General features: G+C 31.9%; 1 long non-coding RNA gene across 1 annotated transcript; it reads right to left on the bottom strand.

Moving 5' to 3' along the window:
* Positions 1 to 7,957: 7,957 nt before the first annotated feature.
* Positions 7,958 to 8,914, bottom strand: LOC142549406 (uncharacterized). Its single transcript, XR_012821205.1, has 2 exons — positions 8,590 to 8,914; positions 7,958 to 8,484 (listed from the first exon to the last, which is right to left on the bottom strand). It is a non-coding gene; the product is annotated as an uncharacterized LOC142549406 (long non-coding RNA).

Raw genomic sequence — 8,914 nt, 5'->3', positions numbered from 1 at the left:
ATGTTTTCGGTATACCGAACTTAAATTTAAAAAAAATAATAATAAAAAATTATTTTCGGTATTTCGGTATATATCGAAATACCGAAAAAAAAAATTATGTACCGATATCGATACCGAAATTTTCGGTATACCGATTTTTTCGGTAAGTTCGGTATTTTTTCGGTACGGTATTTCGGTATTTTTTCCCACCCCTAGTGGTTAGTGTTGGTGGAAGGAGTTAATGAAACCGAACACTATAGTCTAAATGGATTGTGCATTCGGACCTATAATTCGTGTGGGCACCACACCAGCTCCATTCCAGTCTCCCTATCACAATGAAAAAGTATAGTATTACATGTTCAAACAAAGAGGAGGGCAGCTTCTCCACTATCTTCGACTCTCCGCCGCTGATAATGCCGTGAAAATGACCATAAAAGAACACGTAATGCATATTACAGAGGTCAAAACTGTATAATTCTCTGTTGAGATAGGAAGAATGCTGACATCAAGATTTGTACTAAAATGTAGGATGAGTATGAGCATCGTTCTGGAAATGAATTAAAATTGTAGTATTTTTAACAAAGCTTAAATACCTCAAGAATGTAACGAGCGACCCATATTTGGTCACCTAGCAGAAATTCTAATAGCAATTCCCACCGAGCAATGGAGGAAAAAAGAATGGATAAACTTTATGAGGTACTAAATATAGGGATAGGGTGGTTTATGTAATATGTTGTAATGTTTATACCTCGGCAGGCATAACTTCACCATTGATACCACTAATGTTGATGCCAGCATAAAGAATTGCTTTGTAGCGAGCATCAACAATGTTATAGTCAAAGGACTTATCCGCATATGAAAACGTGTTTTCCCATCTGAATGTTCCATTTGTCAAATTTGAATCTATTATGATTAATACATTTCTTGTATTGTCATTCATTTCTTTGCCGACAATACGTAACGTGAGTTATATATCTTATTATAACAGTCAAATATATATATATATATATATATATATTTTATGGAAATCTCTGATACAAAATGATTACCAAAACTGCATCCTTTATCATATCAATTAAACTTGGTGGCAAAAATATCAATTTTCGGTATGTCCATGTTACAATTTTTTATACATATTGTACGGTAATATTGAAAAATTTGAAATTTTTTTATATATATCGATATATCGAAATAATATATATAAATTAAAAAATTATATAATATTTTTAAATAATAAAGTAAATTTTTAAAAATTGTATAATATTTTTCGGAATGAAACAATATATACTGGTTCCGAAATCTCGGTGTAATGCAACATTTCTGTATAATCGGTATAATATTTTTAATACCGTAATTTTCGGTACGGTATGTATATTTCGATACGGTACAATATATCACCCTTAATTACAATATCCCACTTACGCATATAAAGATGATTAATATATTCACATATTATTTTTCTAGTGTTTAATAAAAAAAAATTATATCGTGAAGATAACCGAAAAGTATTTTTTATACTCAAATTTCCAAGATTAAACCGATAGTTTATAGTTCATTTGCTATTAAGATTCTAAATTTGGAACGAGTTTCTGAGTTAAGATTCAATTATTACAAATTTCGTCTCCAACTAAAAAAAATTATAATATTGAGATAAAAAGACATTGTTTCTTTATTGTTGATAGATATGTCATATTGGTTCTCTTGGATAGAAGACATTAATTAGTAAGGTGACAAAAACGAACCTGACCTAAGTTGACCCAAAAAATTTCAAGTTGGGGTTGTAGGTTTTCAAGTTTGGATCATTTCGGGTTGGATTCGAAATCTAAATCTGATCCAAAAAATCATATAATGCTACCATAAATTATTGATAATTATAGTGTTGCTATTTATACATACATTGAAAAGTAATTTAGTTAAAATTTGTATACTAAGGTATATAAAAAACTTTCAATTGTATTTAATTTTTATTTCATATATTGTTTCAAGGTTTTACGAGACAAAAAATTGTAAAAAGATCGAGAAGTGGATCTTGAAATGATTAAATTATTTTTTTATGTTTGATTATATTTTATTGTATATTAATATCACAAATTTAAAATTCTTAAACAGTTTAATTTTTATTTTGTGAAATATTTTTATTATGATTATATGTTTTGAATTCTTATAATTTTTCTTATTATTTATAATGAAAAAATCAAATCGGGTTTACGGATTGGTCGGGTTAATAGAGTTGGTTTGTGTTCAGATATAGAGTTTTTGGATTGTTTCAGATTCGGGTCGGTTTATGTGACGAATCGTGTCTTAAAATACTAGTACATTAATATTTGCAGAAAAATTTGAAATTTTCTATTAAATAATTTGTTATAAATATAACTAGTAAAATAAATCACGGTCACCAGTTGTACTAAAATAAAATTTATTATTAAAACTCCATTATTTAAATACCAATACTATAAAATCCTTAATTAAAAAACATCTGCCATAATTTGAAAAAGTCTAATAAAAATCTCAACTTATTAGTCACCAAAACCATTGCAATAAAAGTAGATAAATAATTTTCAAAATGTGCATAATAAAACTCGTGACCTACAAGGTCCTCGAGTTTGCACTGCCGTTAGTTCGAGCCCGCTCACTCTGATAACCGCCTCCCGTCTCCTCAACTACGTCATCTACATCGATCAAATCTAGTGAGTCTAATGACTCAGCATGCATAAACCGTAAATAACGAGTAATACTTAATAAAAATCTATGAATTTAAACTTAGCTTGTACATAAATACAATAATCATAAATGGGGTTTTTTTATTATTAATTTAAAAATTAAAATTAAAAAATACTTCAAAATAAATTAGAATTCGAAAATGCGTTAGAAAAGTTATCGAAAACAACGGTCGCTGAGTACGTGGCAGTGTTGTGGCACACAAGGCGCAGATATTGTACAACTCATCCGATTCGTGCTTACAAAATATGGATGCTCCGCCAACTCACCAAATCTGTGTTTCGTAAGCATGGATGCTCTGCCATGTCAATTAATTATTTTGTTCGTTTCCGTTCAATAATTCCACAAATTTGTTCGTTTCTGTTCAATAATTACACAAACTGGATATGGAAGTCTGTGATAATTAATTATTTTTTTATTTTTCTTGAATAATTGAAACGTTTGTCAAATTTTTCATGTGATTTCTGAAATATGTCGGATCAATCACGCGTAGGATATAATTGAATAATTTTTCATTTTGAACATTACACAATATATTATTAATTTTATAGACACATATTAAAATCTATAAAAACATTGTGAACGTTAATGATTTTTCAATGAGTTCTAAATTTTGTTTTCTAAAAGATATTTTTTTAGAGTATTCTGCTTAAATATTCTCCCAAAATTTCTTCGGCAAAATGTCTAATATCAATGTACTCTTATATTTTGGTGGTCATGTAGTTATCGATAATGGATCGGTCGAATATAGTGTTCCATGTATTAGACTGATACGAGTATTACGTTATATTAATTTGTTGGAGTTGGTTTAAGTTGTGCATAAAATCTTAGGAATTGATCCAATGCATTTTACTCTAAAGTTGTCAACCAAATATTCATTCATGGAGAGATCATCTTGGCATGAAATTCAAGTTAATCTCGGTGATGATGATGCTTTAGAGTTTATAATGCAATGTGACAATATGCATATGTTGCATGTATACATGGAAGCAAATTCAATTGATCATCGTGTTGGTTTTGATGAATCTGAATCCTATGTTCCACATATATCCGATTGAAAGTTCAATAACCAACCTGATACTTCTACATATTGTGGTTTTCAGAATCTAGAATCTTATGTTCCACAGGTCACTGAAGGACTCATCAATATAAATTTTGATAATGTAAGTGGGTCGTGAGATCAATATATCACTGGCTCGTCAGAACAAAATCACGCTCCATATTGGCCGAATACGACATTAGATACGAGGGCTCGTTGCCCTGATCTGGCCACTAATGATGATATTTCTAGGAGTGATACTGAACCCGGCAAGTCATATAGCGAGTCTGAAGAAGAAGAAGTGAATGATGATGAAGATGTGAATACACATTCAAATCCTGATGAGGGGACATCATCTCGTCAACCACCTCGTAAGACGTTACAGAGGCAAACCATACCATTTTTTTCAACACTTCTGAAATGCCATCATTTTTCAATAAAATTTTTGGATAGCACACACAATTTATGGAAATTACATTGCAGAAATCATTCTTCTACGGTCATTTGTCGATGGAGCCTACGAGCTTTTTTAAAGTCCAAAACTGGTTATTGGAAAATAACAAAATATGGCGAGCCTCACTGTGAGACCCCGAGAATAAACAATAGTCTAATAACTTTTAAAATAGTGTTAATGACATTGTTGTAAATAAGTTGAAAAATATTCAATTTATTTTGATGATATTTTTGTAAATAAGTTGAAAATTAATGAATTAATTTTAAGGACAAAATGGTAATTATGTTATGATTTTTAGCATAATTGTCTGAATATTAGTCTAAATGATTTGATATTTGGATATAACGTAGAAAACTCAAAGATATAGAAGTTTCATGTTTTGAGTTTTGAAAAATTTGATCATTTGACTGGTCCAAAGGGATATGCCGATGTTAAAATGTTAAATATTATATATTATATTATATTATTATTAAACAGTGATCGAGAAAGGCGAGAGAAGAAATAATAAGGTTTTCGATTTTTTATTTTTGATCTTGCGATTTATCAGTTTATCCAATCGACGAACCGACTTTATTTTTGGGATCGTTGACACGAGGTCTTCGATTTGAGGTATAAATTTTATAGTTTTGGTGACGTTTGAAATTCGTCGATTTTTGGAATAAATCCGATAAATTGTTAAATCATACACAAATTGAAGATTGTTGAATAGTGTATGATTTTCACGAAGAAGATATGATTGTAGTGATGTTATTTGGATTATTCCCAATTTATTATAATTAGGGAATATTAATCGTTGGATTGAGATTGAATAATTATTTGTCAGTTGTTATTAATTCTGATTATATATGAGGTAGAATAACCGACAAGAAACTAAGTTTTGAAGTTGAAATTGAATTATGTTATGATTTCAATTTGATATGAAATTTCAAAGTTTCAAAAGATATTTGAAACTTATATTGTTGATTTTGAATTATTTTATTAATTGAAATGAATATGTTATTGATGTAGATAGATTATTATACTGATATCTTCAAGCTACATCAACTGCAACGAAGAATTGATGTATGTTGCGACCGAGTAACATACGACATGTATCTGTATCATATGATATATGTTTGATTGATTTGATTGAGAATATATGTCTATATGCCTTATTTGTTGAGTTGATGTGGCATACATGACATACACGTTGAGATATGATCCTTGGATACCTTGATATGATTGGATTTGATTCTGGGGTTTATGAACACGATGCTATGTTTGGCATTATGTGGCCCTTAAAGCATAGTCATTAGTGGCCCCGCTGATTGATTGAGATTTGGGATTTGATAGCACTTTGTCGACGTTACCATACGAGTATCTCTGATTGAGGCCGGTGTGCCAGCTCGAGCATTGATTTGATAGCGATTTGATTGATTCTGATATATGCTCAGTGGACGGGCATTTGACCTGATACCTCCACGACATACATGCATTGCATATCACATATCATTGTTTAGATATCTGTGGTATATATTTTGATTGTTTCAGACTGAGATTTGCTCACCCTAGAGGGGGCTGTTGTTGTCTTTGTATGTGGACAATGACAGGTACTCCAAGTTATCAGGAGACCGGAGAGGGTGCTTCTGGAGGGAGTCACAGTTTGAGCTAAGGTTTTATGTTTTGTTTCCCAGTATATATATATGTATCTATATACCGGGGCATGTCCCGAATATATGAGTTTGTTTGTATGTAGTTGGTTTTGATTATGTGTGGGCATATTTTATGATGTGAGATGAAAATACTATTTTTATTATTCAAATAATATATTTTGGGCTCATTGTAAAGAAAATTTAAACTCGTTTTTTGTTGAAATTAATTAACCCTAATCAGATTACATTGTAATAACGATTAGGAGCTAAGGGCTCCACACTCACTCATGTATATCTACCAATGTTGGTATAGGTCATCAAAACTTGAACAGTGATATGGTGGCACAAATGCTATTGGGAGTTGTTCGTTGTGATCCTTTGTACGAGATTAAGTATATCATTGAAAATGTGAAAGATAAATATGGATATCAAATATCGTATATGAAGGCATGGTGAAGTTTGAAACGTGTTGTGAAAATTGCTTATGGTAAATGGGAGAGCTATGTTCAATTACTTCCAAAATATATGTGTGCTCTGTCCAAATATAATCCAGGAACAGCTATGGGGTGAAAGCATCTCAGATCCAACACTAAAATGATAAAGACGCTGAACTATGTTTTCTGAGGCATTCAAGCCGTGTATTGATGGGTTTCGGCATTGTCGAAAAATTTATTAGTGTCGATGGTACATACTTATATACCAAATATAAGCACAAAATGTTGATCGTTGTCACTCTGGATGCAAACAATCAGGTTCTACCGCTAGCATTTGCTATTGTGGATTAAGAAACATCATATTATTGGATAATCTTGGATGACATGTCGTTTGTGGTGAAAATGGTATGTGTCTAATTTCTGATAGGCATTAGGGAATTGTGCGAGCAACTGAAGATCTACTCTATTTTCAACCTCCTTATGGTGTGCATCGTTTTTGTTTGAGATATGTGTGTTCAATTTTTAATATTAAATTCAAAGACGTGCATTTGAAATATCTATGCTGGGAGGCGTCAAACAAAATCAAATTTGTAAGTTTGAAGTAACAATGGAGGCAATCAAGAACAAAAACATTTTGGCGCACAAATATTTGGCCGGAATTGCGAAAGAAAAATGGAGTATGGCTCATGACGGTGGTTGGCGTCGTGGGGTGATGACAACCAATATGTTGGAGTGTTTAAATATTGTGCTAAAAGATGCTCGTAGAATTCCTATATCTGCAATAGTACACTTGGTACTTCTGAGGTGCGTACAATATTTCATTGAACGTGTGACAAGAGGTGGTCGTATGATTCAGGAAAATCAGTTGTGGTCAGATTATGCATGTCGGAAGTATAAGAAATGGGCGAGAAAATCTAGCGAACATCGTGTTGCCAAATATGATGTACGTGAACAAACTGCTTCGGTTGCGACTGTAGGAAGACCAAGTTGTGGCCAATATATGCAGATGGTCAAGTTATCAACGAGTGATTGTTCATGTGGTAAATGGATGATTTTTGGCATCTCATGTTCCCATGATATTTGTACCGCTAAGTGGCACTCGTTATATCCCACGACACTTGTGCTGCCATGGTATAACATCTCTTAGTACTTAGCAACGTACGATGGTAGATTTCAACCTCTTGCAAGATGAGCGATACTGGGATCCTTCAACGTTCCAGTTGCACCATAACCTGATTAGACGTGGAAGAAGGGTAAGTAGGGACAGAACAATTCGATCGAAAAATGAGATAAATAGACCGATAGTTAGAGGAAGACAACAACAAACAAGGTGTAAGTAAGTAGGCCTTCACTTTTAATTTGTCATATATATTTTGACTTATTTTATTTTTTAATTAAAAACTAACTGTTTCATTTTTTTTTTGGAATCAGATGAGTATGATAACATGATGATATCATGTGCTTCGGAATTTGTATCATGTGGCTTAGATTTTATATTTTACTAGTACATGTAAATTTAATTTATGTTGAATGCTTGTTATGTACTACTATAGTGATACTAGAATAAATGTTATTGTTGTTTATTATGTATACTTTAATAATATAGCTATTATTCATTTTAAAATCATAAATTATATATATTGTACTATATCTCAATCTATTAAAACAACTTGTAGAAATAATGAAATATAAACGATGCAAATGGTACAACAATACAAATGATATATTTCCAATCAAGTAGAAAAATTATCATCAGATTTACAATGATACAAATGACTCTCGGTTCCACAACCGGGTGGATTGCGTCTTCTCGTCCCTCTACGCAATCCAACATATTCAGGATTTTGCTTATTTGAATAACCTGGAAAAGTGATATGTGAAATAACATTCTTCTCTGGTCGCATATCATGGACAAGATGCCGAGGACCAGCATTAAGCAGATTTGTGAAACTTTGTATGTTTGAATAAAATAGAGTTTGATAATCCAGGTGACCAAACAAATAATTGCCAATAATATAATTCCACAATAAAATTTTGGAATAATCATCTCAAACAAATAACATGAACATTAATTTAATGACTTTTTATAATCATAAATAATTTAATTATGAACATATAATCAAGGGATAATTACTTTAAATCAAAAAATGAAAGTGGAAATTTAGAACAACCGACCGAACTTAATCGCTGGAATTTCGTCGGAATCTCGCCGGAAGTTGCTGGACACGTCTGAAAATTTAAGAAACAAAAACAAGCTTCGAACACAACATCAACTAATAACAAATCAAACAAAAATGAAGCCACATCTCACCGGAATCAATCAAAAAAATTTACCTTAAAAAAAGTCTCCGAACTTCGATCTAAGGCAAGAAACGAGCTCAAGACTCTCTAAGCATGAGGGTTCACAGTTGTGCGGTTGTCACAGGTGGAGTGAGAATCGGCGCATATCCGACGCAAAATATTGATCGACCAAGTTGTGAGTTTTTGCAAATTTTTTGTGAATGCTTTTCAAATCTGAAATCGGTGTGAATTTTCTATAACATATCATTAAATTATGGCCGGTCAAAGAGAGTGAGGAATGGAGAATTTTCGAAGGCGAGAGAGAAAGGAGAGTGAAGGAAGAAGGAGATGGGTGAAGGAGATAAGCCACATGTGTGGA

The sequence above is a fragment of the Primulina tabacum genome, chromosome 6 (genome assembly GCF_025594145.1).
Source record: "Primulina tabacum isolate GXHZ01 chromosome 6, ASM2559414v2, whole genome shotgun sequence".
Taxonomy (NCBI): domain Eukaryota; kingdom Viridiplantae; phylum Streptophyta; class Magnoliopsida; order Lamiales; family Gesneriaceae; genus Primulina; species Primulina tabacum.
This window is presented reverse-complemented; position numbering and strand designations above follow the sequence as displayed.